An 18,475-nucleotide genomic window follows, 5' to 3' on the forward strand; every position below is an offset into this window, starting at 1 on the left:
CTCTACCTCTACCAGCTTCTTTAAATGGGGTCAGTCTCTCTCTAAATATACCATCTTCTCTAAATTGGGTCAGTCTCTCTCTACCTTTACCGGCTTCTCTAAATGGTGTCAGTCTCTCTCTACCTCTACCATATTCTCTAAATGGGGTCAGTCTCTCTCTAAATATACCATCTTCTCTAAATGGGGTCAGTCTCTAACTCGCCCAGCTTCTCTAAATGAGGTCAGTCTCTCTCTACTATCTTCACCAAATGGGCTCAGTCTCTCTCTAAATATACCATATTCTCCAAATGGGGTCAGTCTCTCTCTACCAGCTATTCTAAATGGGGTCAGTCTCTCTCTAAATATACCAGCTTCTCTAAATGGGGCCAGACTCTCTCTAAGTATACCATCTTCTCTAAATTGGGTCAGTCTCTCTCTAAATATACCATCTTCTCTAAATGGGGTCAGTCTCTCTCTAAATATACCATCTTCTCTAAATGGGGTCAGTCTCTCTCTAACCATACCATCTTCTCTAAATGGGGTCAGTCTCTCTATCCATACCATCTTTTCTAAATGGGGTCAGACTCTCTCTAACTCTCCCAGCTTCTCTCAATGGGGTCAGACTCTCTCTAACTCTCCCATCTTTTCTAAATGGGGTCAGTCTCTCTCTAACTCTCCCAACTTCTCTAAATGGGGCCAGACTCTCTCTAAATATACCATCTTCTCTAAATGTGTCAGTCTCTCTCTAACTCTCCCAACTTCTCTAAATGGGGCCAGACTCTCTCTAAATATACCATCTTCTCTAAATGGGGTCAGTCTCTCTCTAAATATACCATCTTCTCTAAATGGGGTCAGTCTCTCTCTAACTCTCCCAACTTCTCTAAATGGGGCCAGACTCTCTCTAAATATACCATCTTCTCTAAATGGGGTCAGTCTCTCTCTAAATATACCATCTTCTCTAAATGGGGTCAGTCTCTCTATCCATACCATCTTTTCTAAATGGGGTCAGACTCTCTCTAACTCTCCCAGCTTCTCTCAATGGGTCAGACTCTCTCTAACTCTCCCATCTTTTCTAAATGGGGTCAGTCTCTCTCTAACTCTCCCAGCTTCTCTAAATGGGGTTAGTCTCTCTCTAACTCTCCCAGCTTCTCTAAATGGGGTTAGTCTCTCTCTATCTCTCCCAGCTTCTCTAAATGGGGTCAGTCTCTCTCTCCCTCTACCAGCTTCTCTAAATGGGGTCAGTATTTCTCTAACTCTTCCAGCTTCTCTCTATGAGTCTGACAAGAGAGACTAGCTCAAAGTCTAGCCAATACCATTGACCCCTTACTATCCAGACTAGCTCAAAGGCTAGCCAATCCCATTGTCCCATTACTATCCAGACTAGCTCAAAGGCTAGCCAATCCCATTGTCCCATTACTATCCAGACTAGCCCAAAGGCTAGCCAAAAGCACTCACCCATTACATTCCAGACTAGCTCAAAGGCTAGCCAAAAGCACTCACCCATTACAATCCAGAATACCTAGCGCTGTGAGGATGTTGATTAAATTAAACATTTCCCCTTATTGATTACCTGAACATTTCACTGTATACAACTGTTATAGCATGTTACCATCTCTCCCATCCATATACCACTGTCATACCATGTTAACATCGCATAGCATGGTACAGTGGGAAAATAACAGTGTGTTAGCTGGGACATAATACATCTAATTCATATTCTCCAGGCAAGTGAGTAGCAGCAGACAGAAAAGCAGAGAGGCAAACAGGCAGGCAGAGAGACAAACGGGCAGGCAGAGAGGCAAACGGCACAGGCAGAGAGACAAACAGGCAGGCAGAGAGACAAACGGGGCAGGCAGAGAGACAAACAGGCAGGCAGAGAGGCAAACAGGCAGTCAGAGAGGCAAACAGGCAGGCAGAGAGGCAAACAGGCAGGCAGAGAGACAAACAGGCAGGCAGAGAGACAAACGGGCAGGCAGAGAGACAAACAGGCAGGCAGAGAGACAAACGGGCAGGCAGAGAGACAAACAGGCAGGCAGAGAGACAAACGGGCAGGCAGAGAGACAAACAGGCAGGCAGAGAGACAAACGGGCAGGCAGAGAGACAAACAGGCAGTCAGAGAGACAAACGGGCAGGCAGAGAGACAAACAGGCAGGCAGAGAGACAAACGGGCAGGCAGAGAGACAAACAGGCAGGCAGAGAGACAAACGGGCAGGTAGAGAGGCAAACGGAGCAGGCAGAGAGACAAACGGGCAGGCAGAGAGGCAAACGGTCAGGCAGAGAGGCAAACGGGGCAGGCAGACAAAAAAGGCAGACAGACAGGCAGGCAAGCAGATGTGTTATCCTCTAAACGACAACCATCCTGTCTCTCCGTTATAACTCACTTTATTCCTGGGCAGCCTGTTCTGATGGAGTCCAGGTCCAGCGTTTTGAATTAATCCTTTAGTTTCCCACCCCTAGGTCGCCCTGGACTGGTCCCCATAATCCCCTTCATAGAATCCCATTCAGGGAAAGTAACCCAGAAACCAACCCTCCAGCCTTACTGACCTAACCTGCCCTCTGCAGTCCACACTGTCAAGCTGCTACGATTAAAACATTACATTACAGAGGAGTGCACTAGTCTGGTCCCCTTGGTTCCAAACCTCAAATGAGTTGTCTTCAAGGGATCAACAATAAAGTTACATTCTATTCCAAGTCCAGCCTGACTTTCCTAACATGTGTTCTATCCTCCACAGTCCTCACTCTCTTTCATTATATTACATCAAATGAAATCCAATTTTATTTATCACATACATGTGTTTATCAGATGTTATTGTGGGTGTAGTGAAATGCTTATTTTTCTAGCTCTAACAGTACAGTAATATCTAACAATACACACAAATCTAAAGTAATGGAATTAAGAATATATAAATATTTGGGCGAGCAATGTCAGAGTGGAATAGACTAAGATACAGTAGAACAGGATAGAATACAGTATATACATATGAGATGAGTAATGCAAAATATGTAAACATTATTAAATTGACTAGTGTTCCATTATGAAAGTGGCCAGTCATTCCAAGTGTATGTACAGTATATAGGGCAGTTGCCTTTAATGTGCTAGTGATGGCTATTTAACAGAATTTTACAGTCTGATGGCCTTGAGATAGAAGCTGTTTTTCAGTCTCTCGGTCCCAGCTTTGAAGAACCTGTACTGACCTTGCCTTCTGGAAGATAGTGGGGTGAACAGGCAGTGGCTCGGGTGGGTGTTGTCCTCGATGATCTTGTTGACCTTCCTGTGATATCGGGTGCTGTAGGTGTCCTGGAGGGCAGGAAGTTGTCCCCCGGTGATGGGTTGAGCAGACCGCACCACCCTTTGGAGAGCCCTGCGGTTGAAGGCGGTGCAGTTGCCGTACCAGGCGTTGATACTGCCCAAAAGGATGCTCTCAATTGTGCATCTATAAAAGTTTGTCAGGGTTTTAGGTGCCAAGTCAAATTACTTCTGTAACGGGTGTCGTCTGATGAAGAATCTGACCAAAGCGCAGCGTGGTAAGTGTTCATGGTTTTTATTAACAACTGAACACTAGAACAAATTTAACAAAGTGCAAAACGAAACCGAAACGGTCCTGTCAGTGGCAGAACACTAAACAGACAACCACTACCCACAACACATAGGGGGGAAAAGCTACCTAAGTATGGTTCCCAATCAGAGACAACGATAGTCAGCTGTCCCTGATTGAGAACCATACCCGGCCAAAACAAAGAAATACAAAACAGAAAAAAGAACATAGAATGGCCACCCAAATCACACCCTGACCAAACCAAACTAGAGACATAAAAAGCTCTCTCAGGTCATGGTGTGACAACTTCAGCCTCCTGAGGTTGAAGAGGCGCTGTTGTGCCTTCTCCACCACACTGTCTGTGTGGGTGGACCATTTTAGTTTGTCGGAGATATGTACGCCGAGGAACTTGAAGCTTCCCACCTTCTCTACTGCGGTCCCGTCGATGTGGATAGGATTATTTGGGAGGTATCCAGGGTTTTCACTTTTGTTTTTGTGGCTAAATCCTGACTTTGAGAAATCAACATGAGTAGAACTGGGACAGAACTTCCTGTCTTACCGATGTTTGGCACATAGGAAGTAGCTGCTCTTTCTTACAGATGTTTAGCCCACAGGAAGTAGCTGCTCTTTCTTACAGATGTTTAGCCCACAGGAAGTAGCTGCTCTTTCTTACAGATGTTTGGCCCACAGGAAGTAGCTGCTCTTTCTTACAGATGTTTGGCCCACAGGAAGTAGCTGCTCTTTCTTACCGATGTTTGGCCCACAGGAAGTAGCTGCTCTTTCTTACCGATGTTTGGCCCACAGGAAGTAGCTGCTCTTTCTTACCGATGTTTGGCCCACAGGAAGTAGCTGCTCTTTCTTACCGATGTTTGGCCCACAGGAAGTAGCTGCTCTTTCTTACAGATGTTTGGCCCACAGGAAGTAGCAATGCAATCATTGCGAGATGGAGGGAATCTGATTTCATTGGTCCTCAACTCTCAGCTCAGTCATTTCAGTCAGGGTAAGTGGAGTTAGCCTGTCCTGAGCAGGTTAGTTCTGAACGATTCGTTGCCATAGAAACGTGCCTGGCTGAAAAGTGAGACACTTTCGTATGACCGGTTATTCTGATTTGAACTCAGAGTTGACCAAAGTTACCCCGCTAATCATACGTAGGCAATATAATTTAGCCTGCGTTCCAAATGGTGCCCTGTTCCCTATATAGTGCACTACTTATGAGCCCTGATCAATAGTGCACTATATAGGTTATATAGTGCTGTTTGGAATGCACACTTAAAGAAGAGAGGAGGGCCAGGGAATGCCCATGTCACACGGAGCAGAACAGGTGAACTGAGCAGACTCAGATGAGGACACTGGGATGAGGGGGGGGGGGGTTGAGTACAGGCCAGGAGAAGCTCAGGCGGGCTGCTGTAAACCGGGTGCTGAGACTGAGGCTGGAGCGAGAGGTGTGTGGGCGCAGGGTAAGCCAAGGGAGCGTAGAGTGAGGAATCCAGGACAGAGTAGCAGGACTGATTAGAAGTCGGACTGGGGACAGGGACCAGAGTCAGAGCGGGTAGAACTGTAGCAGAGAGGGAAGCAGCAACAGGTAAAAGACCACAGGCACAACAGGAACAAACGGCTAGATCAATGGACTGACTGGGCAGAGATTAATGATCTGGCAGTGTGGAAGTGGAAGGACTGAGTATTTGTAGAGGTCTTGATTATGGAACAGGTTGCAGCTGGTGGGGATCTGCTCTGACTCCAGCACAACTATCTCTCCGCCCACACACACAGAGAGAGAGAGAGGAACTAGAGAGAGAGAGAGGAGCTAGAGAGAGAGAGAGAGAGGGGGGAGCTAGAGAGAGAGGAGAGAGAGAGAGGGGGAGCTAGAGAGAGGAGAGAGAGAGAGGGGGAGCTAGAGAGAGAGAGAAAGAGGGGGGAGCTAGAGAGAGAGGAGAAAGAGAGAGAGAGAGAGGGGGGAGCTAGAGGAGAGAGAGAGAGAGAGAGAGGGGGGAGCTAGAGAGAGAGGAGAGAGAGAGAGGGGGAGCTAGAGAGAGAGAGATTGAGCTAGAGAGAGGGGGGGGCTAGAGAGAGAGAGAGGGGTGGAGCTAGAGAGAGAGAGGATAGAGAGAGGGGGGAGCTAGAGAGAGAGAGAGGATAGAGAGAGGGGGGAGCTAGAGAGAGAGAGAGAGAGAGAAAGGGGGAGCTAGAGAGAGAGGGGGAGCTAGAGAAAGAGGAGAGAGGGGGGAGCTAGAGAGAGAGAGAGAGGGGGAGCTAGAGAAAGAGGAGAGAGAGAGGGGGGGAGCTAGAGAGAGAGAGAGAGAGCTAGAGAGAGAGAGGGGGAGCTAGAGAGAGAGAGAGAGAGAGGAGGGGGAGCGAGAGAGAGAGAGAGGGGGGAGCTAGAGAGAGAGAGAGGGGGAGCTAGAGAGAGAGGAGAGAGAGAGAGGGGGGAGCTAGAGAAGAGGAGAGAGAGAGAGAGGAGAAGGGGGGAGAAAGAGAGAGAGGAGAGAGAGGGGGGGAGCGAGAGGGAGAGAGGGGGAGCTAGAGAGAGAGAGGGGGAGCTAGAGAAAGAGAGAGAGAGAGATTCTAGAGAGAGAGAGAGAGAGAGAGGGGGAGCTAGAGGAGAGAGAGAAGTTAGAAAGAGAGAGAGAGAGGGGGAGCTAGAGAGAGAGGAGAGAGAGAGAGGCTAGAGAGAGAGGGGGAGCCTGCGAGAGAGAGAGGGGGAGCTAGAGAAAGAGGAGAGAGAGAGAGGGGGAGCCCTGTTCTAGAGAAAGAGGAGAGAGAGAGAGGGGGAGCTAGAGAGAGAGGGGGAGCTTAGAGAGAGAGAGAGAGAGAGAGAGAGCTAGAGAGAGAGGGGGAGCTAGAGAGAGAGAGGGGGAGCTAGAGAAAGAGGAGAGAGAGAGAGAGGGGGGAGCTAGAGAGAGAGGGGGAGCTAGAGAGAGAGGGGGAGCTAGAGGAGAGAGGGGGAGCTAGAGAGAGAGGGGGAGCTAGAGAGAGAAAGAGAGGGGGGAGCTAGAGGAGCAGAGAGAGAGGGGGGAGCTAGAGCAGAGGGGGAGCTAGAGAGAGAGAGAGAGAGAGAGAGGGGGAGCTAGAGAAAGAGGAGAGAGAGAGAGGGGGAGCTAGAGAGAGAGAGAAAGAAGAGAGAGGGGTATTTAGAGAGAAGAGAGGGGGGAGCTAGAAAGAGAGGGGGGAGCTAGAGAAAGAGGAGAGAGAGAGGGGGGAGCTAGAGGAGAGAGGGGGAGCTAGAGAGATAGTGGGGGAGCTAGAGAGAGGGGGGAGCTAGAGAGAGGGGGGAGCTAGAGAGAGAGGGGGAGCTAGAGAAAGAGGAGAGAGAGAGGGGGGAGAGAGAGAGAGAGGGGCTAGAGAAGAGGAGAGAGATCCTAGGAGAGAGAGAGAGCTAGAGAGAGAGAGGGGGAGCTAGAGAGAGAGAGGGGGGAGCTAGAGAGAGAGGGAGAGGGGGAGCTAGAGAGAGAGAGGGGGGTAGCTAGAGAGAGAGGAGAGAGAGAGGGGGAGCTAGAGAGAGGAGAGAGAGAGAGAGAGAAGAAGAGGGAGAGAGAGAGGAGGAGAAAGAGAGGGACCAGAGAGACAGGGGGGAGCTAGAGAAAGAGGAGAGAGAGAGAGGGGGAGCTAGAGAGAGAGAGAAAGAGGGGGAGCTAGAGAGAGAGGAGAGAGAGAGAGGGGAGCTAGAGAGAGGCAGCTAGAGAAAGAGGAGAGAGAGGAGAGAGAGGGGGAGCTAGAGAGAGAGAGAGAGAGAGAGAGAGAGAGGGGTGAGCTAGAGAGAGAGGGGAGCTAGAGAGAGAGGGGGGAGCTAGAGAAGAGGAGAGAGAGAGAGAGGGGGGGAGCTAGAGAGAGAGGGGGAGCTAGAGAGAGAGGGGGAGCTAGAGGAGAGAGGGGGAGCTAGAGAGAGAGGGGGGGAGCTAGAGAGAGAAAGAGAGAGGGGGAGCTAGAGAAAGAGGAGAGAGAGAGGGGGGGAGCTAGAGAGAGAGGGGGGAGCTAGAGAGAGAGAGAGAGAGAGAGGGGGAGCTAGAGAAAGAGGAGAGAGAGAGAGGGGGAGCTAGAGAGAGAGAGAGAGAGAGAGGGTGAGCTAGAGAGAGAGAGAGAGGGGGAGCTAGAAAGAGAGAGGGGGAGCTAGAGAAAGAGGAGAGAGAGAGAGGGGGGAGCTAGAGGAGAGGGGGAGCTAGAGAGATAGTGGGGGAGCTAGAGAGAGGGGGGAGCTAGAGAGAGGGGGGAGCTAGAGAGAGGGGGGAGCTAGAGAAAGAGGAGAGAGAGAGGGGGAGCTAGAGAGAGAGAGAGAGGGGGGGGGCTAGAGAAAGAGGAGAGAGAGAGAGGGGGGAGCTAGAGAGAGAGAGAGAGCTAGAGAGAGAGAGGGGGAGCTAGAGAGAGAGAGAGGGGGAGCTAGAGAGAGAGAGAGAGAGGGGGAGCTAGAGAGAGAGAGGGGGGTAGCTAGAGAGAGAGGAGAGAGAGGGGGGAGCTAGAGAAAGAGGAGAGAGAGAAGAGAAAGAGGAGAAGGGGGAGAAAGAGAGAGAGGAGAGAGAGAGAGGGGGGAGCGAGAGGGAGAGAGGGGCGAGCTAGAGAGAGAGAGGGGGGGAGCTAGAGAAAGAGAGAGAGAGGGGGGGAGCTAGAGAGAGAGAGAGAGAGAGGGGGAGCTAGAGAGAGAGGAGAGAGAGACGGGGAGCTAGAGAGAGAGGAGAGAGGGGGGGAGCTAGAGAAGAGGAGAGAGAGAGGGGGGGAGCTAGAGAGAGGAGAGAGAGAGAGAGGGGAGCTAGAGAGAGAGGGGGAGCTAGAGAGAGAGAGAGAGAGAGAGAGGGGGAGCTAGAGAAAGAGGAGAGAGAGAGAGGGGGGAGCTAGAGAGAGAGACAGAGAGAGAGGGGGAGCTAGAGAAAGAGGAGAGAGAGAGAGGGGGGAGCTAGAGAGAGAGGGGGGAGCTAGAGAGAGAGAGAGAGAGAGAGGGTGAGCTAGAGAGAGAGGGGGAGCTAGAGAGAGAGAGGGGGAGCTAGAGAAAGAGGAGAGAGGGGGGGGAGCTAGAGAGAGAGGGGGAGCTAGAGAGAGAGGGGGGAGCTAGAGAGAGAGGGGGGAGCTAGAGAGAGAGAGGGGGAGCTAGAGAGAGGGGGGAGCTAGAGAGAGAGGGGGGAGCTAGAGAGAGAGAGAAAGGGGGGGAGCTAGAGAGAGAGGAGAGAGAGAGGGGGAGCTAGAGAAAGAGGAGAGAGAGAGGGGGAGCTAGAGAGAGAGAGAGAGGGGGAGCTAGAGAGAGAGGAGAGAGAGGGGGAGCTAGAGAGAGAGGGGGGAGCTAGAGAGAGAGGAGAGAGAGGAGAGAGAGGGGGGGAGCTAGAGAGAGAGGGGGGAGCTAGAGAGAGAGAGAGGAGGGGGGGAGCTAGAGAAAGAGGAGAGAGAGAGAGGGGGAGCTAGAGAGAGAGAGAGAGAGGGGAGCTAGAGAGAGAGAGAGAGGGGGAGCTAGAGAGAGAGGGGGGAGCTAGAGAAAGAGGAGAGAGAGAGAGGGGGGAGCTAGAGAGAGGGGGAGCTAGAGGAGAGAGGGGGAGCTAGAGAGATAGTGGGGGAGCTAGAGAGAGAGGGGGAGCTAGAGAGGGGGGGAGCTAGAGAGAGAGGAGAGAGAGAGAGGGGGAGCTAGAGAGAGAGGAGAGAGAGAGGGGGAGCTAGAGAGAGGGAGAGAGAGAGGGGGGGAGCTAGAGAGAGAGGAGAGAGAGAGAGGGGGGAGCTAGAGAGAGAGGGAGGGGGAGCTAGAGAGAGAGAGAGAGAGGGGGAGCTAGAGAGAGAGAGGGGGGAGCTAGAGAGAGAGAGAGAGGGGGAGCAAGAGAGAGAGAGAGAGAGAGAGACGGGGAGCTAGAGAGAGAGAGAGAGGGGGGAGCTAGAGAGAGAGAGGGAGGGGGGAGCTAGAGAGAGAGAGGGGGAGAGCTAGAGAGAGAGAGAGAGAGAGGGGGAGCTAGAGAGAGAGGAGAGAGGGGGGAGCTAGAGAGAGAGAAGGGGGAGCTAGAGAGAGAGGAGAGAGGGGGGAGCTAGAGAGAGAGCAGGTCAAGGAGACACCAGATGAGCACTAGAGGGTAGTAGGGCAGGAGCAGATGTGGCAGCTCAGAGGGAAACAAAAACACAAACAAGCAGTGTGGAGGGAAGTTCCTCTGAACATATTAGTTGACCAAAGCTACCAATTACTTTACACTGGGGGAAGTCAAGCTATAGTAAAGCCGTCCTTCAGAATATAGTTTATCTAACTGAAGTTACTTTGAAAAAAAAACAGTTCATCTCATCAAACTACTTCGTTATGAATCTGAAATGTCATAGATTCTCTTCACTTTGGAGTCAGATGTTAAAACAATGTGAAATGTAGCCTATTAGACAAAAACGCGAATGAACTACTGAAAACACTACGAAGATTTGAGTTTAGTTCAACTACCACCAAGCCACTGTAGTTAATAAATTACTAGTTGAACTACGGTGTAGTTCACTACTCCGTAACACTGCATACAAATGAACAAATAGTCGAGAGGGAGAGAAACAGAACACATCATCTGGTTTCCAAGCACAGCCTTCAGGTGGTAGAATGTCTCACCATGGCACAGATTGTTTCCTTCACTCCAGAACACCAGTTGTCCACCAGCCCTGCATGATCCTTCAACCTCCCATCCAGTCCACCCGCCCTGCATGATCCTTCAACCTCCCATCCAGTCCACCCGCCCTGCATGATCCTTCAACCTCCCATCCAGTCCACCAGCCCTGCATGATCCTTCAACCTCCCATCCAGTCCACCAGCCCTACATGATCCTTCAACCTCCCATCCAGTCCACCCGCCCTGCATGATCCTTCAACCTCCCATCCAGTCCACCCGCCCTGCATGATCCTTCAACCTCCCATCCAGTCCACCCGCCCTGCATGATCCTTCAACCTCCCATCCAGTCCACCCGCCCTGCATGATCCTTCAACCTCCCATCCAGTCCACCCGCCCTGCATGATCCTTCAACCTCCCATCCAGTCCACCCGCCCTGCATGATCCTTCAACCTCCCATCCAGTCCACCCGCCCTGCATGATCCTTCAACCTCCCATCCAGTCCACCCGCCCTGCATGATCCTTCAACCTCCCATCCAGTCCACCAGCCCTGCATGATCCTTCAACCTCCCATCCAGTCCACCCGCCCTGCATGATCCTTCAACCTCCCATCCGAGTACCAAGACAGAGCCTATTGTCCAGGCAGTACTGGTCCCAGGATGGACCAAGAACCAGCACAGACAGATACTCTCACCGAGCATGCGTACTGAATAGCACCCTATTCCCTATATTGTGTCCTATTGGCCATTGCAAAATAATAGTGCACTAAATAGGAAATAGGGTGCAATTTGAGACACCACATGACTGATCTTCTGCCACTCCCTACATTAGACCTGCCTGGCAGTTGTACTTTGTAGCCAACATATTGAGTGATATACTGTCCAGAGCCCTATACTACAGAGCAGAGGTTAAAAATCAGAATAACCGGTCATAGGAAAGTGTCTCACCTTTCAGCCAGGTACGTTTCTATGGCAACAAATCGTTCAGAACTAACCTGCTCCGGGACAGGCTAACTCCACTTACCCTGACTGAAATGACTGAGCTGAGAGTTGAGGACCAATGAAATCAGATTCCCTCCATCTCGCAATGATTGCATCATCATCCCTTTCATTTGAAGTGGACTAATAACATTTTATTAATCAAATGTTTTTAAAATAGTAATATTAATCACAAGATACATTAAAGTAATAATAGGATACATTTGAAAGTTCACACACAGTAAAACTTTAGAATTACTTTATAGAATGATTTTATTGATGTGGGGAAAAAAGGTGTTTGTGCATTGATAAGAACATCAAAGACATCATTCACGTTTCGTAATAAAACACCACTTCTAATCGCCTATTTCACAGCCTGCTGACTTTTATTTATACTTTATTTAACCAGGTAAAACCCATTGAGGTTAAAAAACGTATTTTTTTTTGCGAGGGCGACCTGGTAAGAAGTCAAAACAAGGAAATGGCAGCGTGTCCATAAAACATGACAGAAAAACACAGAATACACACACAAAAGACAATTTCACAAGATAAAGATACAATTGAAGATTAGAAACAACTGCAGTTGTCACAAACGGTGTTGTCGATCAGAGTCTTAAAAACAGACCAGGACACTAACTCCCCTAACTTTACAATCTTCTGAAACATGTTCCAGGATGAAGGGCATTATGGGAAAAATATGTTTCCCCATCTCAGTCCTACCCTCAGGAACATACAAGGACAGCAGGGACTGTGAACGAAGACTGTATTGAGTGACTGATCTGGTCAGTAAGGAACAGAGATACAAAGGGAGTTGTCCTGTCAGTACATAAAAGTGTATCAGTGCTTTAGCCTCCTGGTGGAGAGAAAGGTCAATTACACCATAACATACAATTGTTTTTATTTTTTTTAAACCTTTATTTAACTAGGCAAGTCAGTTAAGAACAAATTCTTATTTACAATGGTCTAGGAACAGTGGGTTAACTGCCTGTTCAGGGGCAGGATTGTCAGCTCGGGATATGAACTTGCAACCATTCGGTTACCAGTCCAACACTCCAACCACTAGGCTACCCTGCCGCCCCTCACAGTGATCAAATAAAATGTTACTAATCACATGCGCCAAATACAACAGGTGTAGTAGACCTGACAGTGAAATGCTGAATACAACAGGTGTAGTAGACCTGACAGTGAAATGCTGAATACAACAGGTGTAGTAGACCTGACAGTGAAATGCTGAATACAACAGGTGTAGTAGACCTGACAGTGAAATGCTGAATACAACAGGTGTAGTAGACCTCACAGTGAAATGCTGAGTACAACAGGTGTAGTAGACCTTACAGTGAAATGCTGACTTCAACAGGTGTAGTAGACCTCACAGTGAAATGCTGAATACAACAGGTGTAGTAGACCTCACAGTGAAATGCTGAACACAACAGGTGTAGTAGACCTTACAGTGAAATGCTGAATACAACAGGTGTAGTAGACATTACAGTGAAATGCTGAATACAACAGGTGTAGTAGACCTTACAGTGAAATGCTGAATACAACAGGTGTAGTAGACCTCACAGTGAAATGCTGAATACAACAGGTGTAGTAGACCTCACAGTGAAATGCTGAATACAACAGGTGTAGTAGACCTCACAGTGAAATGCTGAATACAACAGGTGTAGTAGACCTTACAGTGAAATGCTGAATACAACAGGTGTAGTAGACCTCACAGTGAAATGCTGAATACAACAGGGGTAGTAGACCTCACAGTGAAATGCTGAATACAACAGGTGTAGTAGACCTCACGGTGAAATGCTGAATACAACAGGTGTAGTAGACCTTACGGTGAAATGCTGAATACAACAGGTGTAGTAAACCTTACAGTGAAATGCTGAATACAACAGGTGTTGTAGACCTTACAGTGAAATGCTGAATACAACAGGTGTAGTAGACCTTACAGTGAAATGCTGAATACAACAGGTGTAGTAGACCTTACAGTGAAATGCTGAATACAACAGGTGTAGTAGACCTTACAGTGAAATGCTGAATACAACAGGTGTAGTAGACCTTACAGTGAAATGCTGAATACAACAGGTGTAGTAGACCTTACAGTGAAAGGCTGAATACAACAGGTGTAGTAGACCTGACAGTGAAATGCTGAATACAACAGGTGTAGTAGACCTTACAGTGAAATGCTGAATACAACAGGGGTAGTAGACCTCACAGTGAAATGCTGAATACAACAGGTGTAGTAGACCTTAGTGAAATGCTTACTTACAAGCCCTTAACCAACAATGCAGTTTAAAAAATATGGATAAGAATAAGAAATAAAAGTAACAAGTAATTAAAGAGCAGCAGTAAAATAACAATAGTGAGACGATATACAGGGGAGTAACAGTAGAGAGTCAATGTGTTGGGGCACTGGGTAGTTGAGGTAACATGTACATGTAGGTAGAGATATTAAAGTGACTATGATTAGATGATAACAACAGAGAGTAGCAGAGGTGTAAAAGAGGGGGGGGGCACACAATGCAAATAGGGGGGGTAATAGTCTGGGTAGCCATTTGGTTAGCTGTTCAGGAGTATTATGGCTTGGGGGGGGTCAATGTAAATAGTCCTGGTGGCCATTTGAAGAATTATTCAGCAGTCTTGTGGCTCGGGGGTAGAAGCTGTTGAGAAGCCTCTTGGACCTAGACTTGGTGCTCTGGTACCGCTTGCCTTGCTGTAGCAGAGAGAACAGACTATGACTGGGTTGGCTGGAGTCCTTGACAATTTGTAGGGCCTTCCTCTCACACCGCCTGGTATGGAGGTCCTGGATGGCAGGAAGCTTGGCCCCGGTGATGGACTGGGCCGTTCACACTACCCTCTGTAGTGCCTTGCGGTTGGAGGCAGAGTAGTTGACATACCAGGCAGTGATGCAACCAGTCAGGATGCTCTCGATGGTGCAGCTGTAGAACCTTGTGAGGATCTGGGGACCCATGCCAAATCTTTTCAGTCTCCTGAGGGGGAATAGGTTTTGTCGTGCCCTCTTCACGACTGTCTTGGTGTGTTTGGACCATGTTAGTTTGTTGTTGACACCAAGGAACTTGAAGCTCTCAACCTGCGCCACTGCAGCCCCGTTGATGAAAATGGGGGCTGTGGGTCAGTGATCGAGCGTTGGGAAAACATCTTAAAGCACCATGAATCACTCCAGAGTTAAGGTTAAGTTTAAGGTAACCTTTAACCTTAACTCTGGAGTGTAAGGTCCTTGCTGAGGCATATAGATAATACCACCATAATCCTGGACTGATTAAAAAAGTGCTTTGAACAAGATTCGTTCTGACTAACATTGAAAAGCAAGATTTGTTCCGGAAATAGAAACCCCAATTTCAACTTCAGGTTTCTTGGTCAAGTTATCAATGTGCCGTTTAAAAATTTAACTTTCCATCTAACCAAATATCAGGATGTGACACTATCAATTTGCTGGCCTGTTCTAGTTAAAATCTACAAGTGAGTCCATCTGTTTACATTCAGGGAAGAGAAAACCATTAACTTCGTTTTCCTTTCATGAAGAACAAGTTTTCAATTGGAAAAGCTGCCTTTGAATAAGGCCAACGGTCCTGAGAAGTTGTTATTAGGATAAATAATTGTGTCATCAGCATACAGCATATACTTTTCGTTGAAAAATTGTAGGATTGACCATGTATTGACGTTTCAGCATTGTCTCAATAAAGTTCGGCATTCGACTAGCCGTGTTCGATATGCACATGTAGTTACAAGCCTGCTAGCGTTAGCGGCGGGCGGAAGAGCAATATCCACCATTGTTGTACAGGTGGAATGTGAAGCTAACTGAAGCTGGCTAACTTTAGAAAAAGCCTGACTAGATCAAGCTTGCTTCATAGTATACCATTCTGGCACTGACTAGATTAATTTTAACTCCCCATCTTTTGGTCTTGGTCTGTCATGACAGACTGTTAAAGAATGAAGCTCTCTTGGTCTGTCATGACAGACTGTTAACGTATGAAGCTCTCTTGGTCTGTCATGACAGACTGTTAACGTATGAAGCTCTCTTGGTCTGTCATGACAGACTGTTAAAGAATGAAGCTGTCTTGGTCTGTCATGACAGACTGTTAACGTATGAAGCGCTCTTGGTCTGTCATGACAGACTGTTAACGTATGAAGCTCTCTTGGTCTGTCATGACAGACTGTTAACGTATGAAGCTCTCTTGGTCTGTCATGACAGACTGTTAAAGAATGAAGCTGTCTTGGTCTGTCATGACAGACTGTTAACGTATGAAGCTCTCTTGGTCTGTCATGACAGACTGTTAACGTATGAAGCTCTCTTGGTCTGTCATGACAGACTGTTAACGTATGAAGCTCTCTTGGTCTGTCATGACAGACTGTTAACGTATGAAGCTCTCGTGGTCTGTCATGACAGACTTAACGTATGAAGCTCTCTCATGACAGACTGTTAACGTATGAAGCTCTCTTGGTCTGTCATGACAGACTGTTAACGTATGAAGCTCTCTCATGACAGACTGTTAACGTATGAAGCTCTCTTGGTCTGTCATGACAGACTGTTAACGTATGAAGCTCTCTTGGTCTGTCATGACAGACTTAACGTATGAAGCTCTCTTGGTCTGTCATGACAGACTGTTAACGTATGAAGCTCTCTTGGTCTGTCATGACAGACTGTTAAAGAATGAAGCTGTCTTGGTCTGTCATGACAGACTGTTAACGTATGAAGCTCTGTTGGTCTCTCATGACAGACTGTTAACGTATGAAGCTCTCTTGGTCTGTCATGACAGACTGTTAACGTATGAAGCTCTCTCATGACAGACTGTTAACGTATGAAGCTCTCTTGGTCTGTCATGACAGACTGTTAACGTATGAAGCTCTCTTGGTCTCTCATGTCAGACTGTTAACGTATGAAGCTCTCTTGGTCTGTCATGACAGACTGTTAACGTATGAATCTCTCTCATGACAGACTTAACGTATGAAGCTCTCTCATGACAGACTTAACGTATGAAGCTCTCTTGGTCTCTCATGACAGACTGTTAACGTATGAAGCACCTGCGTCAACATAGGGAAGTCCATGCTATTGTTTTGCAGCTGTGTAAAATTACAATGTTATCCTGCCGATTCTGTTAATCTGATTGCCATACCCTTTGTAAACAATAAAAGGGGTACAGGTTGGCCCAACAGAAGGATTAAAAACACTAGGAGGGCTGGTCTCCCATGCGGAAAATATGTTTTTGGATTTAATTCAACCACTGTTCTGTTCCACACAACGGGATCCAGTTTCCCAGATCAGACTATCAGATCCCTCCTAGCAACTGTAACCGGGGCCAAAACAAGGATCCTCTAGCCTGGATCCTAACCCAATTATACCGAACAAGAACATAATGGCAACATGTAAAGTGTTGGTTCCATGTTTCATGAGCTGAAATAAAAGATCCCAGAAATGTTCCAAACCCACAAAACCCCTTATTTCTCTCAAATTTGGTGCGCAAATTGGTTTACATCCCTGTTAGTGATCATTTCTCCTTTGCCAAGATAATCCATCCACCTGACAGTTGTGGCATATCAAGAAGCGGATTAAACAGCATGAATGTTACACAGGTGCACCTGGTGCTGGGGGCAATTAAAAGGCCATTTTAAAATGTGCAGTTGTGTCACACAACACAATGCTACAGATGTCTCAAGTTTTGAGGGAGCGTGCAATTAGCATGCAGGAATGTTCACCAGAGCTGTTGCCAGAGAATTGAATGTTCATTTCTCTACCATAAGGCACCTCCAACGTGAATTTAGAGAAATTGGCGTTAAGTCCAACCAGCCTCAAAACCATGTATAACCACACCAGCCACCTGGATTGTCTGAGACCAGCCACCTGGATCATCTGAGACCAGCCACCTGGATCATCTGAGACCAGCCACCTGGATCATCTGAGACCAGCCACCTGGATCATCTGAGACCAGCCACCTGGATCATCTGAGACCAGCCACCTGGACAGCTGTTGAAACTGGGGAGTATTTCTGTCCGTAATAAAGCTATTTTGTGGGGGGAAAACTAATTCTGATTGTCTGGTCTTGGCTTCCCAGTGGGTGGGCCCGCACCCCCTGCCTAGTCATGTGAAATACATAGATTAGGGCCTAATAAATTTAAATCGACTGATTTACTTATATGAACTGTAACTCAGTAAAACTTACGTTTATATATAGTTTTTTTCTCTCAGTATAGTTCAATTTCACTTCATTATTTCAGAACAAGTTGGGATCCATGCTAGCTAGGCTTCATTATTTGTAGCCAACTTTCCAGGCCTTCATCACCAACTGATGTACAATGCATTTGACAAAATGGTAGGCAGGGTAGCCTAGTGGTTAGAGCATTGGACTAGTAACCCCGTGCTGACAAGGTACAAATCTGTCGTTCTGCCCCTGAACAGGCAGTTAACCCACTGTTCCTAGGCCGTCATTGAAAATAATTGTTCTTAACTGACTTGCACACGCTCCAGCAGGTATATCTCATTGGTCATCCCCAAAGCCAATTCCTCCTTTGGTCGGCTTTCCTTCCAGTTCTCTGCTGCCCATGACTGGAACGAACTGCAAAAATCAGTAAAGTTGGAGACTCTTACCTCCCTCACTAGCTTTAAGCACCAGCTGTCAGAGCAGCTCACTGATCCTGTTCATAGCTCATCTGTAATTATCCCATCCAATCTACCTCATCCCCATACTGTATTTATTTATTGATCTTGCTTCTTTGCACCCCAGTATCTCTACTTGCACATTCATCTTCTGTACATCCTACAATTCCAGTGTTTAACTGCTATATTGTAATTACTTCGCCACCATGGCCTATTTATTGCCTTACCTCTCTTATCCTACCTCATTTGCACACGCTGTTTAAAGATTTTCCTACTGTATTATTGATTGTACGTTTGTTTATTCCATGTGGAACTCTGTGTTGTTGTACGTGTCAAACTGCTTTGCTTTATCTTGGCCAGGTCGCAGTTGTAAATGAGAACTTGTTCTCAACTAGCTTACCTGGTTAAATAAAGGTGTTCTCTACTAACCTACCTGGTTAAATAAAGGTGTTCTCTACTAGCCTACCTGGTTAAATAAAGGTGTTCTCAACTAACCTACCTGGTTAAATAAAGGTGTTCTCAACTAACCTACCTGGTTAAATAAAGGTGTTCTCAACTAGCCTACCTGGTTAAATAAAGGTGTTCTCCACTAACCTACCTGGTTAAATAAAGGTGTTCTCCACTAACCTACCTGGTTAAATAAAGGTGTTCTCCACTAGCCTACCTGGTTAAATAAAGGTGTTCTCCACTAGCCTACCTGGTTAAATAAAGGTGTTCTCCACTAACCTACCTGGTTAAATAAAGGTGTTCTCCACTAACCTACCTGGTTAAATAAAGGTGTTCTCCACTAGCCTACCTGGTTAAATAAAGGTGTTCTCCACTAGCCTACCTGGTTAAATAAAGG

Source organism: Oncorhynchus masou, chromosome 18 (assembly GCF_036934945.1).
Source record: "Oncorhynchus masou masou isolate Uvic2021 chromosome 18, UVic_Omas_1.1, whole genome shotgun sequence".
NCBI lineage: Eukaryota > Metazoa > Chordata > Actinopteri > Salmoniformes > Salmonidae > Oncorhynchus > Oncorhynchus masou.